The 25,750-nt window shown below is 31.9% G+C and overlaps 2 protein-coding genes across 6 annotated transcripts in view; one reads left to right on the forward strand and one right to left on the reverse strand.

The window, feature by feature from the left end:
* Positions 1-16,929, reverse strand: part of LOC142221448 (uncharacterized) — a 424,700-nt gene extending 407,771 nt beyond the window's left edge. For both annotated transcript variants that reach the window (XM_075291220.1, XM_075291268.1), the window contains exon 1: positions 16,495-16,929. The gene's annotated coding sequence lies outside the window, so the exon portion shown is untranslated. The remainder of the gene's footprint in view (positions 1-16,494) is intronic.
* Atg16 (Autophagy-related 16) overlaps positions 1-25,750 on the forward strand; it is a 553,304-nt gene that overhangs the window by 446,110 nt on the left and 81,444 nt on the right. The window lies entirely within an intron of this gene.

A 25,750-nucleotide genomic window follows, 5' to 3' on the forward strand; every position in this document is an offset into this window, starting at 1 on the left:
ATATGTGTTTTCCCTAATTAAGTGCATTGGGATTGGAATTCCATAATAAAGTGAATTGGAGCTTTTTTGAACAGGTTTGGTTCCACTCATCTATGTATATACATAATGTCCTATGAAATTCTAAAAGTTCTACACGGATGAAAAAGACTGTTTTTCATATGTTTGGCTATAAACATTATATGTTTGGAATACAAATTTTTAAACACAATATTTTTGAGTGCAAGCATATAATGTTCATAAACTAGCATAACATGTTTGGGACATATATGTTAGAACATATTATGTTTGGGACATAAAATGTTTGTAAATATAATATGCTTGGATGCAAACATATATTAATTTAGAAATAGCCTATAAACATATATGTGTTTAGTAGCTTGGAGCGCTATTTAACAGGGAGCGATATTGAATTAAGTTGGTGGTGGTTGCTTGTTATTACAAAATTAACATTTTATTTTTTCTTGGGCAATTGATCAGCTACTTCTTTGATCCTTACAAACTGTGTGGTCCGCTGTTCGAATCCCCGTCCGGCAAAAGGTAAAATTAAAATAAAAAAAATCATAAAATTGAATAATTTCTTCTACAATGTTTGTATTACAGAAAAATGTGCTAAGAACTAAAAAATCTCGTGGAAGTGAGAAAGATGTGAGGGAATATACAATTAGGCAGAAACAAAATTTTGAGCATTCAGGTCGAAAACCTATGTTGTTAGCACCTATATTACCTGTTTATTTTCATAATTCATTATGATTGTAAATATATAAATAAACAAATTAAATTTTGAGCACAATATTGTTTGGGAGAATTTTTTTTAAGCATTTAATATTTTTGGGTGCAAAATGCTTCCAAACATATTATATGTTCACATAATAACATATTGTTTTTTGGAAGACAACATTATTGGATTTGGTTGCAACAATACAAAATGTTTGGAACTTAGACTACCCAAACATATATTGTTTAGACCAATATGCTTTCAAACATATTATATATTGGAAGAGATCAAACATATAAATGTTTGGGCAATACCCAAAAATTTATATGCTTGAAGCAAAATATGTTTGGGAGTATATGTTACAGAAGCGATTTTTTGTGAGGGTGTATGTAGTTGTGTTTGTATGTCTTTTCCTTTTAAACCATAGCATAGATATAGACATACTTCAAACTACCCTAATAATGCAAAATTGGCGCATATTTAACACACTTAAAATTCCATAATAAAAAAATATAAATTTAAAAAATTTAATATATACAGGCTGGCTGATATTTATTTCAACCAACTTTAGGTTCCTATCATTTTTAAACGGCTCGTCTGACAGCTGAGCCATTTATTCCAGTGGCTGTTTATTTTATTATTTAAATATTGCATTCACACATAAAGTTATTCGAGATGGAATATAAGCGTTATAGTGTGATTGGTGGAAACTCACAAGTGGCTATCATTAGAGCCCTCCAGCATTTAAATATATATAAATATTTTTTATCTTTTAGAAGTGCTCGTTACCGCTCTACTGACAGTCATGCATTTTGTCCAAAAAGTGGACGACAAGACGATAACAATGCCAGGAAAGATACGAAAACTAAAGGTCAAATTTTATCGAAATCCACGCCGCAGGGGTAGAAAACTTGATGGAGAGCCGATTATATCGCGAGAACGGACACAACATATATTGAAAATGATCTAGGACTCAAAAAGTGAACCCTATATGACCCCATATTTAATTCTACTTTAGTTCATTGTATTATTATATTTTCAAAATAACTTTTATTTTTATACTTTTTTCTGTATGGATCTAAAATCGCCGATCGCTATAAATTGACCTAATAATCATTTTATTTGAACATCATCCAAATTTTCAGTTCAGGGAATTTTCTATTAAAGAAAAATTGTCTTGCATACTTTCGAGCAGCATGCGTGTGCACGACCACAAGAATGAAAAAATTTTCAAAAATAAAGGTGCATATAAACCGATTATATGTTAGTCATCGATCTGTAATCTGTAACCCTAAAAAATATTAAAGCATAATATTCGGCATATACAGTGCACTCGCGGTAACGTGAACTAATTAAATCCAAGAGAGTTCACGTTAGTGAACTTTAGCGAATTTCAGAACAAAACGTAACATTATTTGGGAGTTTTACACGTTCTAGGGTGATAGTTTTTTATTTTTGTTATTAGTAATATTAAACCCTTAATTTAATTTCATGAAAACATTAAAAAAAATTGGAAAAATATCAGTGGGTACGGAATTATAAGGAAAATATAAAATTCACGAAAAAACCAAACTAGATCACTACAAAAGAAGTAAATATATACGGCCGTAAGTTCGGCCAGGCCGAATCTTATGTACCCTCCACCATGGATTGCATAGAAACTTCTACTAAAGACTGTCATCCACAATCGAATTACTTGGGTTGCGGTAATACTTGCCGATGGCAAGATATCTTAAAAAATCATTAACACCGTCTTCTAAATTGTAAGTTAGTCCATACGGGGGATAAATTAAACAAAAAAGGCCGACTAAAGACGTGTATAATTCAGTTCGACAAAATTTTCTATAGAAATAAAATGTTGACATAATTTTCTATAGAAATAAAATTTTTACTAAATTTTCTATAGAAATAAAATTTTGACAAAATTTTCTATAGAAATAAAATTTTAACAAAATTTTCTATAAAAATAAAATTTTGACAAAATTTTCTATAGAAATAAAATTTTGACAAAATTGTCTATAGAAATAAAATTTTGATAAAATTATCTATAGAAATAAAATTTTAACAAAATTTTCTACAGAAATAAAATTTTGAAAAAACTTTCTATAGTAACAAAAGAGGCTCCGGAGGTCAAATCTGGGAATCGCTTTATATGGGGGCTATATATAATTATGGACCTATAGGGACCAATTTTTGTTTGGTTGTTAAAGACCATATACTGACACCACGTACCAAATTTTAAATGGATCGGATAAATTTTGCTCCTCTAAGAGGCTCCGGAATTCAAATATGGGGATCGGTTTATATGGGGGCTATATATATTTATGGACCGATATGGTCCAATTTTTGCATGGTTGTTATAGACCATATATCAACACCACATACAAAATTTCAAGCGGATCGGATGAATTTTGCTTCTCCAAGAGGCTGTGCAAGCCAAATCTGGGGGTCGGTTTATGTGGGGGCTATACGTAAAAGTGGTCCGATAACAACTACCTTGTGCCAAGTTTCAAGTCGATAGCTTGTTTCGTTCGGAAGTTAGCGTGATATCAACAGACGGACGGACGGACATGCTCAAATCGACTCAGAATTTCACCACGGCCCAGAATATATATACTTTATGGGGTGATTCTGTCATTCCGTTTGTAACACATCGAAAGATAGCTCTAATATTTCGATTTGTTACAAACGGAATGACAAAGTTAATATACCCCCCCCCCCCCCCCCCATCCTATGGTGGAGGGCATAAAAATATTTCCAATTAAAAAAAAATAAATTATATTATTCATTAAATTTTGTCTCAAATTCAATAAAAAAACAAGTAAGGAAAGTCTAAAGTCGGGCGGGGCCGAGTATATTATACCCTGCACCACTTTGTAGATCTAAATTTCCGATACCGATAAAGGTTTGTCCCAAATAAATACATTTAAATATCACTCGATCTGGACAGAATTTGATAGACTTCTACAAAATCTATAGACTTAAAATTTAAGTCGGCTGATGCACTAGGGTGGAACACAATGTTAGTAAAAAATATGGGAAACTTTTAAATCTGAAGCAATTTTAAGGAAACTTCGCAAAAGTTTATTTATGATTTATCGCTCGATATATATGTATTAGAAGTTTAGGAAAATTAGAGTCATTTTTACAACTTTTCGACTAAGCAGTGGCGAGTTTACAAGGAAAATGTTGGTATTTTGACCATTTTTCTCGAAATCATAAAAACATATATATGGGAGCTATATCTAAATCTTAACCGATTTCCACCAAATTTGGCACGAATAGCAACAATGCTAATTCTACTCCCTGTGCAAAATTCCAACTAAATCGGAGTTAAAACTTGGCTTCTGTGGTCATATGAGTGTAAATCGGGCGGAAGCTATGTATGGGAGATATATCTAAATCTGAACCGATTTCAACCAAATTTGGCACGCATAGCTACAATGCTTATTCTACTCTCTGTGCAAAATTTCAACTAAATCGGAGCAAAAAATTGGCCTCTGTGGTCATATGAGTGTAAATTGGCCGAAAGTTATATATTGGAGCTATATCTAAATCTGAACCGATTTCAACCAAATTTGGCACGCATAGCTACAATGCTAATTCTACTCCCTGTGCAAAATTTCAACCAAATTGGGGTAAAACTCTGGCTTCTGGGACCGTATTAGTCCATATCGGGCGAAAGATATATATGGGAGCTATATCTAAATCTGAACCGATTTCTTCCAAAATCAATAGGGATCTATTTTGAGCCAAAACACATACTTGTGCCAAATTTGAAGTCGATTGGACTAAAACTGCGACCTAGACTTTGATTACAAAAATGTGTTCACGGACAGACGGACATCGCTATATCGACTCAGGAGCCCACCCTGAGCATTTTTGCCAAAGACACCATGTGTCTATCTCGTCTCCTTCTGGGTGTTACAAACATATGCACTAACTTATAATACCCTGTTCCACAGTGTGGAGCAGGGTATAATTAAAATTGGAAAACTCATCAAAAATATACATTCTTGTAAAAGTACAAGAAAATTCTTTTATCTTAAAGAAACCTAATTTTAAATATAAAACAATAATACAATAAATAATTGATTTACTCAACTGAAAAATTAATTGAATTTTTAGATCAAAATCAATTAAATTTTCAATTGAAAGTGCCTCAAGAATTCAGTTAATTTGTAAATCAAGTATAGATTTTTATTTTATTTTATATTATTTTATTTATTCTTTTATTTAAGTCTGTGATTTTTAATTGTCTAATTGATCAAAATCAATTAAAATTTTAAAAGTGCCGCAAGAATCCAGTTAATTTGTAAATCAAATGTAGATTTTTATTTTATTTTATTTATTCTTTTATTTAAGTCTGTGATTGTTAATTGTTTAATTGATCAAAATCAATTAAATTTTCAATTGAAAGTGCCGCAAGAATTCAGTTAATTTGTAAATCAAGTACATATTTTTATTTTATATTATTTTATTTAAGTCTGTTTTTATTACTGTCATTTTCGTGATTAAAGAAATTTCACTTAAAAATTTAATTGGATCAAATAATTTCATGATTGAATTAGAAAAATTTGTGTACGATAACGTTAGTTTTTCAGTAATAATAAATGATTTTATCTACACCTAAAGAAATATCTGCAACATATGCTCCCATGAATCCAAAGTGGGATTTTCAAATTTTATGTTAAAAGTCGATTTTCATAGATGTCAAAATTCGATTAGGCGAAATTGATCATTTAAAAAATCCCTAGATTAGGCTAGTTTTTTTTTTTCATTTTTGCCATTAGCTTATTATCATTTTTAACATCAAATACCTTACTGACAATATCGGCCCCAAAACATTGGCCATCATCTTCTCAAAAGGAAGCAATTTAACCCTTCACCCAACGCAAATGCAAAACCTCTGAAAGCAATTGCAATAAAATATGCTCAAGCATTATCCCTTTTTAACCTAGGATTTCGTATAATTTTTTTGCCAACGATTCGCCATTAAATATTTATTAGGATTAAAAGCGATTTTTAATAGGTGGCATTTATCAGGCTTTTATTAAGTGTCTACTTTATAGGACTTAAGGCAAAATAAATACAAGAATATCCTATAGCAAGTCATCATACTATATACAAGAAAAAAACACAAGAGAAACAGCACGAAATGTGAAAAAATCCTATAAAACTATTCTTAAATACCCATATCCATATACATAATCATTATGATCTTGTTGAAGTGGAGGGGTAAACGATACAGCAAAAACTTGGATTTAATACTCCTAGTTGATATTGTGGCACTTTAGAATCTAAACCACATACTTGAAAAAAAAAAAAAAACAAACAAAAAAATAAAATAAAATTCCCTAACCAGGGCTCTTATTATTTTTCATTACTTAAATGTAAGCCTAGTGATCTGTTGCTGATGATGATGATGACGTTGGTTGGTCTATAATCACTGGTCACTTTATAGGAATACATCCTGGGTTGACTTTGCTTACAGCTGCTTACCCATATATAAAACCCATTTGGAGGTAAAAAGGCACAAAAAGCCAACAACTGTGTGCTCATATAAAACCCCTAAAGTGGACACTATTTTTTGTTTGGCTAAAATGTATGAATGAGAATTGCTAGCCCTTTTTAGGTTGTCAAACAGAGTGAGGAAAAAATTTGCAATGTGCCTTTATTTATCCATGAATATGTGGCTTTGGTATTTTTTCGGTGTCTTTTTTTACTGCAACTATGGATGATACGACGACATTGTAGGAAAACAAAACTAAAAAGGCTTTATAAGTAAAATAGCACAAATGAAATGATCGTGGTGATGATGGTGGTGGTGGAGGTAAAGGCATGACTATCATTAAAAGTCACTTTTGCTCTAAAGGTTAACCCTGGGAATGAATGAACTGCAACTGCCACTGCCACTGCACTTGAATTTGAGGGGGAAATCAGTTTGCCTTTATTATCTTTGTCTTACAACTCCCATTGACTTTAAATGGAAAGTGTCCATATTGGTTCCTAATGACTTATGTGAAGTTTTTTTTGGGAAAGTGGTAATAAATGTTCGTGAATGAAGAATTTCATTTGATATTTCTGGGAACTTTATACTGACTCTCTGGTTTTCATGATACTTGCAATGTGCATGAAAATACCATGAAATATCGCAATAAAACAATAACGACAATAAAATGCTTAACATTTTATTACCTAAAGTGACAATTAATGGCTCATTTTGGTTAGTAAATAAACGATTAACAGCGTGGGTACTACCATATTTTAAAGGATCATAAACATTCTCAAAGTAATTTAATATACTTTAGAGATTTCCAAGAAGAAGTAAAGTTATTTTTTAAAGTTTTTTTAAAGTTCATTTAAAACTGAGAAATTTTAATCGCAATAACTTACCAATAGATATAAAAGAAATAGTTTTATGTTGTTTTTAGACTAAAAGTAAATATATAAAATGTTCAACATGATCACCATAAACAGCATTAATTTAGAATTGAGGATCATATCACCGAAAAAAAAATACTGACATATTTTGATTCCAGAATTTTTGAAAATTAAAATTACACAGTATTGAGGACAAAATTCTTTATATTTGTTACATTAAAATAAATTCAAATAGTCATGAGCTTTATAACTTTGTAAAATATAATATCTCTCTGAAGATGATCTCGAAAGATGTATCGAAATGTCTGAGAAAAAAACAACTTTTCAAGAATAAAATGAAAAACCAAACACCAGTATTTTCATTAGTTCATGACCTCAAATAAAATAAATTAAATTAAATAAAATGAAAGTTTATAATATTTGTTTTAATTTTCTTTCTACGCAAGATTGATGATAAGTGTTAAATTCAATTGAAGATTTTAATAATTTTAGATAACAATATCCACTAAACAAAATAAATTTAGAATTTTTGGATACTGAATTCAATATTGAGGACAAATTTCGTTGAATTCGCCAAAATTATTGTAAAAGGCCATAATACTTATTTTCTTTTCGTACTATATATTTATTTTATCTACCTCTGGTATAGTTATTTTTTTTTTTTTTATACCCCCCACCATAGGATGGGGGTATATTAACTTTGTCATTCCGTTTGTAACACATCGAAATATTGCTGTAAGACCCCATAAAGTATATATATTCTGGGTCGTGGTGAAATTCTGAGTCGATCTGTCCGTCCGTCCGTTCGTCTGTTGAAATCACGCTAACTTCCGAACGAAACAAGCTATCGACTTGAAATTTGGCACAAGTAGTTGTTATTGATGTAGGTCGGATTATTTTGCAAATGGGCCATATCGGTCCACTTTTACGTATAGCCCCCATATAAACGGACCCCCAAATTTGACTTGCGAATCCTCTAAGAGAAGCAAATTTCATCCTATCCGGCTGAAATTTGGTACATGGTGTTAGTATATGGTTTCTAACAACCATGCAAAAATTGGTCAACGTCGGTCCATAATTATATATAGCCCCCATATAAACCGATCCCCCGATTTGGCTTGCGGAGCCTCTAAGAGAAGCAAATTTCATCCGATGCGGCTGAAATTTGGTACATGGTATCAGCATATGATCTCTAACAACCATGCAAAAATTGGTCCACATCGGTTTATAATTATATATAGCCCCCATATAAACCGATCCTCCGATTTGGCTTGCGGAGCCTCTAAGAGAAGCAAATTTCATCCGATCCGGTAGAAATTTGGTACATGGTGTGAGTATATGGTCTCAAACAACTATGCAAAAAATTGTTCCACATCGGTCAATAATTATATATAGCCCCCATATAGACCGATCCCCCGATTTGGCTTGCGGAGCCTCTAAGAGAAACAAATTACATCCGATCCGGCTGAAATTTGGTACACGGTGTTAGTATATGGTCTCTAATGGCCATGCAAAAATTGGTCCACATCGGTCCATAATTATATATAGCCCCCATATAAACCGATCACCAGATTTGACCTCCGGAGCCTCTTGGAAGACCAAAATTCAACCGATCTCCAGAATTGATCTCCGGTGCCTTTTGGAGAAGCAAAATTCATCCGATCTGGTTGAAATTTGGTACGTGGTGGTAGTATATGATATTTAACAACCATGCCAAAAGTGGTCCATATCAGTCCATAATCATATATAGCCCCCATATATAGGGAGCCACCGTGGTGCAATGGTTAGCATACCCGCCTTACATACACAAGGTCGTGGGTTCGATTCCTGCTTCGACCGAACACCAAAAATTTTTTCAGCGGTGGATTATCCCACCTCAATAATGCTGGTGACATTTCTGAGGGTTTCAAAGCTTCTCTAAGTGGTTTCACTGCAATGTGGAACGCCGTTCGGACTTGGCTATAAAAGGGAGGTCCCTTGTCATTGAGCTTAACATGGAATCGGGCAGTATTCAGTGATAAGAGAAAAGTTCACCAATGTGGTATCACAATGGACTGAATAGTCTTAGTGAGCCTGATACATCGGGCTGCCACCTAACCTAACCTAACCATATCCCCCATATAAACCGATCCCGAGATTTGCTCTTGGAGGAGCAAATTTCATCAGAGTCAGTTGAAATTTGGTACATTGTGCTAGTATATGGCCGTTAACAACGATGCCTACACGGATGAAAAAGTTTGGCTATAAACATTATATGTTTGGAACACAAATTTTTAAACACAATATTTTTGAGTGCAAGCATATAATGTTCATAAACTAGCATAACATGTTTGGGACATATATGTTAATATGTTAGAACATATTATGTTTGGGACATAACATGTTTGTAAATATAATATGCTTGGATGCAAACATATATTAATTTAGAAATAGCTTATAAACATATATGTGTTTAGTAGCTTGGAGCGCTATTTAACAGGGAGCGATATTGAATTAAGTTGGTGGTTGTTGCTTGTTATTACAAAATTAACATTTTATTTTGTCCTTGGGCAATTGATCAGCTACTTCTTTGATCCTTACAAACTGTGTGGTCCGCTGTTCGAATCCCCGTCCGGCAAAAGGTAAAATTAAAATAAAAAAAATCGTAAAGTTGAATAATTTCTTCTACAATGTTTGTATTACAGAAAAAGGTGATAAGAACTAAAAAATCTCGTGGAAGTGAGAAAGATGTGAGGGAATATACAATTAGGCAGAAACAAAATTTTGAGCATTCAGGTCGAAAACCTATGTTGTTAGCACCTATATTACCTGTTTATTTTCATAATTCATTATGATTGTAAATATATAAATAAACAAATTAAATTTTGAGCACAATATTGTTTGGAGAATTTTTTTAAGCATTTAATATTTTTGGGTGCAAAATGCTTCCAAACATATTATATGTTCACATAATAACATATTGTTTTTTGGAAGACAACATTATTTTATTTGGATGCAAAAATACAAAATGTTTGGAACTTAGACTACCCAAACATATATTGTTTAGACCAATATGCTTTCAAACATATTATATATTGGAAGAGATCAAACATATAAATGTTTGGGCAATACCCAAAAATGTATATGCTTGAAGCAAAATATGTTTGGGAGTAAATGTTACAGAAGCGATTTTTTGTGAGGGTGTAGCTAGGTCCATATCGGTCTATAGTTATATATAGCCCTCAGATAAATCGATCCCCAATCACACAAAAATTGGTCCATATCAAGTTCATAATTGTATATAGCCCCCATATAAGCGACCCCAATATTTCAATTCTGGCTCTCTATGTGCCGTGCAAAAGTCCATATCGATTGGTAATTATTTGTAGACTTACCTATACATACCTTTTTTGTCTAATATATACCACGTATGGACTAACTCACAATTTAGGAAACGATGTTAAGAAGTTTTAAGACACCACAACCCAAATAATTCGATGATGACAGTCTTTCGTAGAAGTTTCTACGCAATCCATGGTGGATGGTACATAAGATTCGGCCTGGCCGAATTTACGGCCATTTGTACTTGTTTTTTTTTTTTTTTTACGTAAAAAATATCAAAACAAAGGATTTTTGAGTATTAAGATCGAATTTAGGCGCTAATTTTCACTAAAGTGAAGACTAAATCAGTAAAAAAAGTCCTAAAATTATACATATTTGGTGCAGATTTCATTAGAACTTGATGGGGAATATTTTTATTTTTTAAATTTTCACAAAGTTTGTATTCCTTAAAGTGGATTATTAAAGAAAAGTAATCATAAAAAACTGACCATTTTAGCGGCTAAACTCGAACTTAATATCCACCTTTAGCCGCTAAAATCGTCATTTTTTCACGATTACTTTTCTTTAATAATCCGTGTTAAGGAACACATACTCTGTGAAAATTTGCCTTGAGCAATTCCCCATCAAGTTATAATAAAATTCGCAAAATATGTATAATTTTATGCCTTTTTTAATAATTTAGTTTTCACTTTAGCGGCTAAACTCGAACTTAATACCCACCTTTAAGGATATATATTCTAACTTAAATGAAATACTGGATCTTTGGATTGAAGTTTATAAAGCTTCAAAACCTTGTTATACCCTGCGCCACACTGTGGAACAGGGTATTATAAGTTAGTGCATATGTTTGCAACACCCAGAAGGAGACGAGATTGTTGTAAAATTGACTCTAATTTTCCTAAACTTCTAATACGTATATATCGAGCGATAAATCATAAATAAACTGTTGCGAAGTTTCCTTAAAATTGCTTCAGATTTAAATGTTTCCCATATTTTTTTAATAACATTGTGTTCCACCCTAGTGCATTAGCCGACTTAAATTTTGAGTCTATAGATTTTGTAGAAGTCTGTCCAGATCGAGTGATATTTAAATGTATGTATTTGGGACAAACCTTTATATATAGCCCCCAACACGGATGTGATATGGTATCGAAAATTTAGATCTACAAAGTGGTGCAGAGTATAATATAGTCGGCCACGCCCGACTTTAGACTTTCCTTACTTGTTTTTTAACTGTCTTATTCTTCCAAGTTTGATTAAAAAGTTAATTGTATCAATTAATTTTTTAGTTTAAAATTTAAAAAATTCAATCATTGACTTAACGTTTCTAGTTTGACTAAAATATTAATAGTATCAATTAATTTTTTAATTGAAAAAGTTTTCAACTTCAATCAACTTTTTAATTGGAATATTTTGATGATATTTTTTTCTGCGTATACTTCTTCTCGTAAATTTCAAAGTGAGTTGATTGCCCCTACATTCAAAATTTAATTAAATTCGAACCTTCACCCGTCGAACTATTTTAGAATTTGCTGCAGATCTTGTTTTTTTTTTTTTAACACCATAAAAAGTTAAACTCTAATGCTTGAGAAATTCAATTACAATTTTAATTGAAAAGATATTGATGACATTTTTTCTGTGTAATGTTATACCGAGGAAATGCATCTTAAATACTTCGCAAAATCTTTCGTGGAAGTCAAAAATAAAGTGGAACGGGATAAAATCCACCGATGCGGCTGAATAGTTAATTGTATTATTGTTTTTCTATTATTGGGTACTACGTTTAACTTAGTAGCTGGTGGAAAAAATCGGACGAAATTCCATTTTTTTGCTGGGCTTTCTGAATGAAATTGATCGATCTGGATACTGAACTGGGTGTGAATTGGCCCAACAGCTATGAAGTTTTTATGGGCTTGTCATCAAAAAAAAAAAAAAAAAAAAAAAAAAAACTATCTTGTTGAACTTTTTCCACTTTTTTCTATACGATTTCTTTTCTTGAGAAGGAAATTCAAGACAAACGAATTTTTCTCTTGTCTTTAAAAGAGTTTCTTAATAAGCAAATAAAATAGATTTCTCGCAAATATACCACGTTTCTTAAAAATACTTTATTTGTTCTTACACTCAAAAAAAAAAATCGATCCAAACGTTTTGACTTTCTCTGAATAATTTTGGTATTGATTCCGAGCCCAAAATGCTGCTTCTTTAAAATAAAGACATTTTTAGGGTGCCATCTAGCTTCCAATCTAGGCTCTGTAAAATTAGGATAGATATCTCGTTTATGGAATGCTCATTCTCTTTTTGGGATATAGTAATAAAGCTATTCATGTACACAGAAAAAAATTTCACAAAAAAAATTTAAATTTTAATTGAGTTTTAATAAATATTCAATTAAAATTGTAATTGATTCAACAAATTTTTTAATTGAAACAAATATCAATCACACAAATTTATAGTATTGGATCAATTAATTGTTTAATTGGCCTTCAATTAATTTTTTAATTGATACAATCATTTCTGTGATTGAAGACATTTCAATTAAAAATTTAATTGGATCAATTAATTTCGTGATTGTACCAGAAAAAAAATTTTGTGTGTGCAGATAATTGTTTAAAAATTCTAATCACATAAACTCCAAAGTAAAAAGGTTTTGCTATTTAAAAACAAAATTAAACGAAAAGTACAAAATCCTCAAAGTAAGTCTTAGCCTATATTTGATGCTTTTTTTCTCCACAAAACCCAGGATACACAATCTCAGTTAATTTAAAGATTATTCCCCATATACAAAAAAAAAATTTGAATATATTTTAAACCTATTTTCCTATATTAATTCCTTTTATAAACTGTAAATAAATTGTTTTGTAAATGGGGGCATATTTCTTTAAACCAAAAAAGTTTTTCTTTACTTTAAGGAAACTTTGCCTTGCTTCAAAGACATACGACTTTAATACGAGGGGCACAAAATTCAGAGATTTCTATCCTAAATTTAAAGAAAAATATTTTTAAAGCAATGATTAAGAACTTTCTTTGAAATAATAAAATGTCTTAGATTTAGGGTATATTGTGTGTTCTACTATTTAGATTATATACTATTTAATATTAGGTCAAAAATTTTTTCAGTGTAAGGAGAATGCCTTCGATTTGTTAAAAGGGAATTTCAGTTTATTTTCAATTTCTCTCGAAAGGAAACTATTTTCTTTTTGTATTTTTTTTGCAAACGCTAAAAAACAGTGAAACTACACGGATGAAAAAGACTGTTTTTCATATGTTTGGCTATAAACATTATATGTTTGGAACACAAAATTTTAAACACAATATTTTTGAGTGCAAGCATATACTGTTCATAAACTAGCATAACATGCTTGGGACATATATGTTAATATGTTAGAACATATTATGTTCGGGACATAAAATGTTTGTAAATATAATATGCTTGGATGCAAACATATATTAATTTAGAAATAGCCTATAAACATATATGTGTTTAGTAGCTTGGAGCGTTATTTAACAGGGAGCGATATTGAATAGTTGGTGGTTGTTGGTTGTTATTACAAAATTAACATTTTATTTTTCTTGGGCAATTGATCAGCTACTTCTGTGTGGTCCGCTGTTCGAATCCCCGTCCGGCAAAAGGTAAAATTAAAATAAAAAAAAAATCATAAAATTGAATAATTTCTTCTACAATGTTTGTATTACAGAAAAAGGTGCTAAGAACTAAAAAATCTCGTGGAAGTGAGAAAGATGTGGGGGAATATACAATTGGGCAGAAACAAAATTTTGAGCATTCAGGTCGAAAACCTATGTTGTTAGCACCTATATTACCAGTTTATTTTCATAATTCATTATGATTGTAAATATATAAATAAATAAATAAAATTTTGAGCACAATATTGTTTGGGAGAATTTTTTTAAGCATATAATATTTTTGGGTGCAAAATGCTTCCAAACATATTATATGTTCACATAATAACATATTGTTTTTTTTGGAAGACAACATTATTGAATTTGGATGCAAAAATACAAAATGTTTGGAACTTAGACTACCCAAACATATATTGTTTAGACCAATATGCTTTCAAACATATTATATATTGGTAGAGATCAAACATATAAATGTTTGGGCAATACCCAAAAATGTATATGCTTGAAGCAAAATATGTTTGGGAGTATATGTTACAGAAGCGATTTTTTGTAAGGGTGTACCAGCAAGAAAAATTTTGGTTGCTTTTAGAGACTTTATATTATTGTTAGAAAATTTTAACTAAAAAATTTTTACAAACCCTAACATCACGCCGATATCACAAAAATAAATACAAATTTTTCGACAAATTCAAGAAAATTATATTCAAAATAATTTACTATAATTAATAATAAAAATAATTAATTAGAACAAAATCGAAGTTAATTTTTGATAAATACCAGTAAAAATTTATGGAATGCTTTGCAATGTGAATGCCATAATTTTTACTTCACAACAAATTCTTTTAAGGAATTTATTTTACGCAAAAAAAAAATAAATAAATAAATAAATACACACTGAAAAAACAGTGAACCCACCAGGAAGAAAACTTTCGGTTAATTTTAGAAAATTTTATAATTTTTTAGAAAAATTTAACTAAACAGTATTACTAACGCTAGCATCACACCGATATCACAAAAATAAGTAAAAATTATTCAACAAATTCAAGAAAATTCATTAGACATGATTATTTTTTTTTTTTACTTGTTAAAGAAAATTTTGTAGTTTGAAGGAAAAAATTGGAATTGAAAATTGCAAGAATGTCTTTAGTGCCATTCAAAGTTCCAGATGGGCACATTTGTAATAAAATTTACAAATTTAAAGAAATACTGAACTATTTTGTGAGAAGTCGGAATTTAGTTAATTTTTATGCTTCCTTTATGTATAATTTTTTTCACATTTTTAATTCGTTTAACTAACGTACGCAAAACATTATTTACTCTAATAAGGAAACTTTCTCCAAACATAATAATTTCAAGAACTAATTTTGTACTGTAACATATTAAAAATGCACTCAAAAAAATTCAGCTCTCTATTTCACTAAAGCCAATTTAACTTTATTTTAGTTCATGGAATTATTATGTTTGGAAAAAGTTTCCTTTACTCTAATATTTTTTTGCGTACGTTAAATAAATTAACTAAAAAAGGGGGAAAAATTATACACAAATTAAGCATAAAGATTTGCTAAATTCGTTTTTCTCACAAAATAGTTCATTATTTCTTTAAATTTTACTACAAATGACTTCATCATGAACTTCGTATGTCACTAAAGAGATTCTTGCAATCTTGAACTCGAATTTTTTCCTTCAAACTATAAAATTTTCTTTAACAAATGAAAAAACCTAATTATGTTTAATAAATTTTCTTGAATTTGTCGAATAATATTTACTTATTTTTGTGATATCGGTGTGATGCTATACTGTTTAGTTAAAATTTTCTAAAAAATTTTAAAATTTTCTAAAATTAACCGAAAGTTTTCTTCCTGGTGGGTTCACTGCTTTTTCAGTGTGTATTTATTTATTTATTTATTTTTTTTTTTGCATAAAATAAATTCCTTAAAAGAATTTGTTGTGAAGTGAAAATTATGCACGCAGAGAAGGAATATGATCACCTCAAACATGTTTCAAGAGCAAAATATTATTTTTGTATGTTGACCATGTAACATGTTTGTCACTAAAATGTTATTTTCTCATCAAATATAATTTGCTTGCCGAAATCAGATACATGATTTCCGAAAAAATAACATGGTTGCGAAAACCATGTTACATGGTCACCACCCAAAAATAACATTTTGCTCTTAAAACATGTTCGAGATGATCATATTCCCTCTCTGGGTGTGGGAATCACATTGCAAAGCATTCCAAAAATGTTTACTGAGATTTTTCAAAAATTAACTTAGATTTTGTTTTAATTAATTATTTTTATTATTATTATTTTGAATATAAAATTTTTGTCGAAAATAAAATTTTTCTTAAAAATTGTATAACCGTAACTAGGAATTTTAGAGAATGTGTGAAACAAAAAAAAAAAAAAGAGAAAAAAAATTGTTTCAGCTCACCTGCTATAAAATTTTTCTTATATTCCCTAAAATATCTTGTGTAGTTTGTTTTTCACTAGAATATCAATAAAATGTTTAACACCTGTTGCACTCTTGTTTGTTAGCTTTCTTTTTAATTTGTGAGGGCAATTTTTTTGTTAATATTCAAATTTGTTTTTATTTTTTTTTTGTGCAATATTTGTTATAAATTTCTTCTTCTATTTTTACTTGACAAAAGCATACATCACAATTTTTTCAATTATTGGAAACTTCAAATTCTCTTGATTTTTTTTTGTGAGTTATTCTCGTTTATTTGCAATTATTTTCAATCAGTTAAGGAATGTTAAATAAATCGCCATGCCATTGTTCAGAACGGAATGGTTATGAAGAATGTTTTGCTATTTTTTGTTTTATTGAAACCGATCTTGACCAATGTAAGGTCGATGTAGAACTAAAGTCTTTTGCCAATGTAATGAGTTGTTATATAAGTTAGAAGACTTCTTTCTTCTTTAAACATTGCCACAATGAGCAGAGGAAGTTATCAGCAAATAACTCCACCAAAGGAGAAGCAAATGGAGTTGAGTCGTCGCAAAAAAAACGCCAATAATACCAAAACCAAATGCAAGAGAGGATGATGGTAGCAATAAGTAAACGCTAAATTAAGATCATTATTATCACACTAATAATTATTGTTATTTTCCTCATGATCATGATGATTATGTTGATGATGGTAATCATAATCATAATGATGTTGGTGGCAAACATACCAAACTCAAGTTTACGGGCAAGGCAACCCATCCATCGATCCATCTATTCAGTCATACCGTAACTGAACTGAATGTGGCTTCATAGGCCTGAAAACTAACAGCGAAGTATTTTTGCTCTTTAGACTGTGCCCATCCATAAGGCAGGAAAACTCCACTAGATTGCCATTTTTCTCAGTTCTTTTAGCAAACACACGCATGCGCTCCATGCCAAAGAGCAACCATTCAGCTGTAAGATAACCAACCCACCAACGAACAAGTCAACCAAACAACCATCAGAATTATCATCATTCTACCTTCCCTAAATGTCTTCGCTCATCCAACATTGTTGTATGTTGAAGAGCCATAAAAACTTGAAAGAGCCAAAGATTGTAACCACGCCAAACCACAAACCACAAAATTACGATCTTAACTTAATCATCATTGGGCACGGAAAGTTAAATACCATAATGGGGAGGACGATCAGTAGAAAAGCTTAGAGTTCAATCAATGTCAAAGAGAAATGCATTGCCTAAGTTATTTTCATTGAGAGAAACAGGAAAATGGTCTAAAGCAATTGAAGAGAAGGTTGGAAAGGTTTTGCTTGGTGAACAATGTTTGGTTTCTCTTAATGTAGTTTTAGCGCTTTTGGTCGAAGAAGTTATATGACTTTGGTCTTGAATTAATGTTAGATGTAATTAATATTGAAGAATATTTCAAATTTATCAGAGCCAAATTGGTCTGAGTTCAACAGTATTTCTTTTCCGTAAAGATACCCAGTCTAATCACCTAACTCTAAGGATAATCCGCCTTCAATGAGAACTTTGTTATGTTTTTAGAAAGTATCCTTGACTTTCATAAATTTTTGCGTAGGTTAGTTAAATCTCCCACAAAATAAGGTTGACTGATAAGTCCCCGGTCTAACAAAGAAAAACACATTTTTTTTGTCAAAATTCGTTTTCGAAGTTTCCTTCAAGAGCGATACAACGAATATAACGACCTTCCAATTTTTTGATACCATTTTTGTAGTACTCCTTCGGTTTTGCCTCAAAATAGGCCTCAGTTTTGGCGATCACCTCTTCATTGCAGCCAAATTTTTTCCCTGCGAGCATCCTTTTGAGGTCTGAGAACAAGAAAGAACAGCATTTTTATACCCTCCACCATAGGATGGAGGTATATTAACTTTGTCATTCCGTTTGTAACACATCGAAATATTGCTCCATAAAGTATATATATTCTGGGTCGTGGTGAAATTCTGAGTCGATCTGAGCATGTCCGTCCGTCCGTCTGTTGAAATCACGCTAACTTCCGAACGAAACAAGCTATCGACCTGAAACTTGGCACAAGTAACAGGTTGGCTGATAAGTCCCTGGTCTGGCACAAAGATGGCGTCACTAGTATTAGATGCATATTATTTTTATATAGTACCAACCTTCAAATGATTCGTGTCAAAATTTTACGTCTGTAAGTCAATTAGTTTGTGAGAAAGAGCGTCCTTTGTGAAGCAAATTTAGTTATAGTGAAGCAGTGGAAAAATGGAATAATTGGTATGCAAAATTCAAGCGTGGTGAAACGAGCAAGGACAAAGTTAATATACCCCCCATCCTATGGTGGAGGGTATAAAAATATTGTGTAGATTGCGTATTTCGTATTCATAGGTCGAATAATCTTTCGTATAAGGTCAATAAAGGGTAATACGGTCAAAATTTGGTCAAGGGAAAACGCGTGTAAATCGGTGAAATCGTTTATTTAAAAAATCAAATTAAATTTCTTTTTCAAGTTCAATTAGTATAAAATTCAGGAAAAATATTCAGTTAGGCTTTCGCTTTTCCAAATCCGAATTGCCGGGCCTCACGCTTGACACCTGCCATCAGATTTGGTACAGCCACCTTGTCCACCTTCTTCGCCGCAGAAAGCCAGTTTGCCTTGAATTGCTGCTCGTCCTTAGCAGTTTTTTTTGTGTCTTCTTTAGGTTCCGCTTGACAATAGCCCAGTATTTCTCAACTGGGCGGAGCTCTGGCGTGTTGGGAGGGTTCTTGTCCTTGGGAACCACCTGTACGTTGTTGGCGGCGTACCACTCCATGGCCTTTTTACCGTAATGGCAAGATGCCAAATCCGACCAAAACAGTACGGAACAACCGTGTTTCTTCAGGAAAGGCAGCAGACGTTTATTCAAACACTCTTTCACGTAAATTTCTTGGTTGACGGTCCCGGAAGCTATGAAAATGCTGCTTTTCAAGCCACAGGTACAGATGGCTTGCAAAACCCGAACTTTGACAGTTTTATGTGCTTGAAAATATCTGCTACCTTTCCCCTTCCTTTTGCCGTATAAAACTCCTGTCCCGGAAGCTGCTTGTAGTCGGCTTTGACGTAGGTTTCGTCGTCCATTACCACGCAGTCAAACTTCGTCAGCATCGTCGTGTACAGCCTCCGGGATCGCGCTTTGGTCGTCGTATTTTGTTTATCATCGCGATTTGGAGTCACTACCTTCTTGTAAGTCGATAGTCCGGCTCGTTTTTTGGCTCGATGCACGGTTGTAGACGATACACCCAGCTTATTTGCGGCATCTCGGAGAGAGAGGTTAGGGTTTCGCTTGAAACTACCGGCAACTCTCTTTGTCGTCTCAGCGGCTTCCGGTTTTCGATTTCCCCCGATCCAGACTTCCTGGCTGTCGAAAAATGTTCCCCAAACACTTTAATTACATTTGTAACGGTTGATTTGGCGACTTTTAGCGATTTTGCCAGCTTTGCGTGCGAGTAGCTCTGATTTTCGCGATGCGCGATCAAAATTTTGATACGCTGCTCTTCTTGCTTGGACGGCATTTTGACAACTGAAGAGTGAATTCCAAAATCAAAATAGGAGCAACATTCTACACACACACACCTTCAAAATGAGGGGTGTTCAGGTTTTTTAAATGCAAAATACAAAGAAATACGTCAAGTTAATATATAAATTAATCCTGGAAAACCAGATTGACACTCATTTTGGTCAAATATATGGACTATACCCTTAACCATGCTACTGAGGTGATGTGAATACCTTCAACCGTCAACAAATCCTGATGAGAATTGTTTCTAAATGAACTTCAGTTAATTTACAAAAACATAGTCGGAGCTCTGTTTAACGAATAACCTATTTAATTAGGTTATTAACAAACGTCCAATTTCTTAACAGTGAGTATTCTAAATAACGAAAGGATTACCAAAATTTACGATCGATTTTACGAAAATGAAAATAAACAATAAATACGACTTCTTTGAGTTTAGTTGTAATTAAGCGGCCGTCTGTGCATTAAAACAAGAAGTCGAAATAAACTTTATTTAGATAAAAATCAATCCGTTCTATAAAGTACGGTATTCCTAAAATTCCAATATGCATTTCAAACTCAACAATTAATCGAAGAGGTAGAAAATAAAATTTTGATAAAATTTTCTGTAGAGATAAAATTTGGACAACATTTTCTATAGAAATAAAATTTGGACAACATTTTCTATAGAAATAAAATTTGTACAACATTTTCTATAGAAATAACATTTTGACAAAATGTTCTATAGAAATAAAATTTTTACAAAATTTGCTTTAGAAATAAAATTTTTACAAAATTTGCTTTAGAAATAAAATGTTTACAAAATTTTCTTTAGAAATAAATTTATAGAAATAAAATTTAGACAAAATTTTCTAAGATATAAAATTTGCACAAAATTTTCTATAGAAATAAAAATTTGACAAAATTTTCTATAGAAATAACATTTTAACAACATTTTTTATGGAAATAAAATGTTGAAAAAAATTTTCTATAGAAATAACATTTTTACAAAATTTGCTTTAGAAATAAAATTTTCACAAAATTTTCTTTAGAAATAAATTTATAGAAAAAAAATTATATAGAAATAAAATTTAGACAAAATTTTCTATAGAAATAAAAATTGAACGAAATTTCCTATAGAAATAAAATGATGACAAAATTTTTTATAAAAATAAAATTTTGACAAACAAATTAGAACGAATTAAGACGAATATTGAGATAGGTATTTAGCGGCTGTCATGAGACTGGGAAACTTGAATACCCACTTCAACCTGACTTGTATTCAATATACTCTAGGGTTTCCATATGGATAATTTTCAAAAGAGAACTTTCGCTTTAAAAAAAGAGAACATTTTAACTAAAAAAGAGTTTACAATAAAAAATATTTTATTAAATAATTAATAATTTTATTGATGTTAAAATTAAAATAATAATAGTTTCTAATGATAGAAACAACGAAATAAATATATAATAAAACAATAAAAAACAAAAAGAATCACATTTTCTTAAAAAATAAAAAATAAATTGACAACGTCAACGTATTGGCGTATTTACGTCGTACATTCAATTACATATATTTCTAATTTTTACGCCGTACGTCGAAACGTCGCAATTATGTTCCGGCCTTTAATTTGTCAACAGATTTAACCCAGTAAATAATTAGTGGCGAACAATTGTGGCGAATTCATACTAAATACATAAAATTCCATCAATCTAGGATTTTTTTGAAATAGAGTACATAAAAAGCACTGTTGAACATAAAAATACAGCACCTAAAAAGCGAGTGAACAAAAAGATACGAACACAAAAAGAGAAAATGTTCTCTTTAAAAGAGATGTAGTGGACAGCCTAATATACTCAATAAAATAATAATAATAATAGGAAACAATTATTTATTTAAATAATATTTACCAAATACTCATGAATTTCTTCTCATATATCAAAAACTACGATTTGCAATAAAAGTTAACCATAAAAATTTCCGTAAATAAAAAAAATAATTAAATAAAACCGAGCTTCGACTGGAATTCATTATATCGTTATTGATCTCAAACAGTACTTTTATTGTCTTTGGTGCAATTGAAAAATCTTAATTTTCATTGATTTTGATATGTTCTTGGCAAATTTTTCAATAAGTAAGCAATACTGAAATTACTCACCACATTAGTTATAGTTCTCTCCCTCTCTCTTTCTAATAAAATATCTAATATATCTTCCGGTATTTTAATGATCATTATAGAAAGTTTCTTCACATAGTTGTTGAGAGAGAGAAAAACCCGGCACTCTCCATCATATGTGTTTGGCAATGAAAATGTTCACAATATCTTAAGCATCCAACTGAGCTTCTAAATCAACGTAACCAGGCACAACATACCACCCGTCCATACCCCTCTAAAAGTTTCATTCAAATTCACAAATTCTCACTATGACGTGAATGTTACGGCTACTTGAATCTGTTTTGTGGGTTTTTCTTTCGACTTTTCTGCCATGGCGTCACATGGTCATAAACCAAAAACTGAGATTTATTCCCTACACCTAAGCGGGTGCCGAAAAAAGAAACATTAATAGGTTCTTTGCGGAGAAGGAACGCCATGATTTATCATAAAGCCCATATATTGCTATGACGTGTGGAAAACGATGAAAAGTCAACGAAGCGTTTCATTCTAGACGTACATTGACCGTTCAAGTAGCAAGTAAAGTGCACTTACCACCACCGCCTTCAAAACCAATACCACCTTTAGCAGATGGCTAAGATAGACGACATCCTCGCAAATCGCTCTACGGAATGATCGTGAAATGCGAAAAACACCTCAAAAATACCATCACCTTGCTTTGTAAAACAGACATCTGACTTGCACGCATGCGCGCATGCTCATCATTATTATCATGCTCGATGGTATTATGGCTGACTGGATTGCTTGACTGGCTGGCTGGCTAACTTACCTAAACTAATCTCTCAAGATACTCACACTTGTGTATGCAATCGTGTTGGCTACTTGGCATGATCATGGTTTTTATTATTTCCTCAGTGGTGTTATTAATTTAACTGTAAATTCATTGAGTCCGAAAAGCAAAATCTCTCCACATTGCATTTATTTGCTCAGAAGCAAAAAAATGGCAATTGTAGGCCTCCAAAATAACTTCAAGAGTGCAATTAGCAGAGTTGCCAATTAAAAAAGTGTTTGAAATAAAAAAGTCGCAATTTCAAAATTAAGTGTGAATATGCAATGACAATTCTACAAAAACATTTAAAGAGTATTTTTGTCAAAAGGTAAAAAAAATGTCAAAGTCGGGGTATTTTAGTCTTCAAATTTGACTCATCGGACTAAATTGATGTTTAACAGAAAAATTAAAAATTCCATTTGTTCAACAAGGGAACAAAATATCCAAATTCGCCATGTTGTAACAAGTCGATTTTTCGATGGGAGGAAAGTCTGAAAGTAGATTTTTTTCAAAATTTTTTAAAGTCGAAAAATTATTTCCAAGGAAATCGATAAGTCGTCTGTTATTTGTACACCCAGAGACGGAATATGATCACCTCAAACTTGTTTCAAGAGCAAAATGTTATTTGGTAAATTTGCCAAATTTGAGGACGGTAAGTTCAACCGTTACGAGCTATACTTTGCACACAAAATTTCATACACAGAAAAAAATTTCCGCAGTTAAACTAACGCTAAATTCAACTTATTTTTATTGGAAAACAAGTAAGGAAAGTGTAAAGTCGGGCGGGGACGACTATATTATAGCCTGCACCACTTTGTAGATCTAAATTTTCGATACCATACCACATCCGTCAAATGTGTTGGGTGCTATATTTAAAGGTTTGTCCCAAATACATACATTTAAATATCACTCGATTTGGACAGAAATTGATAGACTTTTACAAAATCTATAGACTCAAAATTTAAGTTGGGTAATGCACTAGGGTGGAACACAATTATAGTAAAATAATATGGGAAACATTTAAATCTGAAGCAATTTTAAAGAAACTTCGCAAAAGTTAATTTATGATTTATCGCTCGATATATATGTATTAGAAGTTTAGGAAAATTAGAGTCATTTTTACAACTTTTCGACTAAGCAGTGGCGATTTTACAAGGAAAATGTTGGTATTTTGACCATTTTTGTCGAAATCAGAAAAACATATATATGGGAGCTATATCTAAATCTGAACCGATTTCAACCAAATTTGGCACGCATAGCTACAATGCTAATTCTACTCCCTGTGCAAAATGTCAACTAAATCGGAGTTAAAAATTGGCCTCTGTGGTCATATGAGTGTATATCGGGCAAAAGCTATATATGGGAGCTATATCTAAATCTGAACAGATTTCAACCAAATTTGGCACACATAGCTACAATATTAATTCTACTCCCTGTGCAAATTTTCAACTAAATCGGAGTTAAAAATTGGCCTCTGTGGTCATATGAGAGTAAAACGGGCGAAAGCTATATATGGGAGATATATATCTAAATCTGAACCGATTTCAACCAAATTTGGCACGCATAGCTACAATGCCAATTCTATTCCCTGTGCAAAATTTCAACTAAATCGGAGCAAAAAATTGGCCTCTGTGGTCATATGAGTGTAAATCCGGCGAAAGCTATATATGAGAGCTATATCTAAATCTTGACCGATTTCAATAAAATTTGGCACACATGACTACACTACTAATTGTACTCCTAGTGCAAAATTTCAACCAAATTGGGGTAAAACTCTGGCTTCTGGGACCGTATTAGTCCATATCGGGCGAAAGATATATATGGGAGCTATATCTAAATCTGAACCGATTTCAACCACATTTGGCACGCATACCTACAATGCCAATTCTACTCCCTGTGCAAAATTTCAATTAAATTGGAGTAAAAGATTGCCCACTGTGGTCATATGAGTGTAAATCGGGCGAACGATATATATGGGAGCTATATCTAAATCTGAACCGATTTCAATAAAATTTGGCACACATGACTACACTACTAAGTGTACTCCTAGTGCAAAATTTCAACCAAATTGGGGTAAAACTCTGCGACCTAGACTTTGATTACAAAAATGTGTTCACGGACAGACGGACATGGCTATATCGACTCACAATGGACTGAATAGTCTAAGTGAGCCTGAATCTTAATCGGGCTGCCACTTTAACCTATATCGACTCAGGAGCCCACCCTGAGCATTTTTGCCAAAGACACCATGTGTCTCTTTCGTCTCCTTCTGGGTGTTGCAAACATAGGCACTAACGTATAATACCCTGTTCCACAGTGTGGCGCAGGGTATAAACAGGGAAACATTATACACAAAGGAAGCATAAAGATTTCTTTAAATTTTTAATTTTTACTAGAAATGCCCATCTTGAACTTCGTATGGCACTAAAGACATTCTTGCAATTTTGAACACCATTTGTTCCTTCAAACTACAAAAATTTCGTTAACAATCCTACGAGAAATTAGTGCAAATTGCCACTGACGGACCTATCATAGAACTGGTACCGGTGATCATACTCGCTTGATATAAAAATCTTATCTACACATTTAGTGAAGTAGAATTACCAGAATAACCTATTGTTGAACATATTTCAAAAGTTTCAAAAGCTACTATTAAAATGTCCCAGGACATGGCTTAGGAACGAATCCAAGATGTGTCCTAAAGTGTAAATTTACTCCGTCAATGACAAACCCATGTTAAAGTGACCGGTCCCTTCCACACGTCCATCTAGGAGCCACCGTGGTG

The sequence above is a fragment of the Haematobia irritans genome, chromosome 1 (assembly GCF_050003625.1).
Source record: "Haematobia irritans isolate KBUSLIRL chromosome 1, ASM5000362v1, whole genome shotgun sequence".
In the NCBI taxonomy this organism is placed as follows: Eukaryota; Metazoa; Arthropoda; class Insecta; order Diptera; family Muscidae; genus Haematobia; species Haematobia irritans.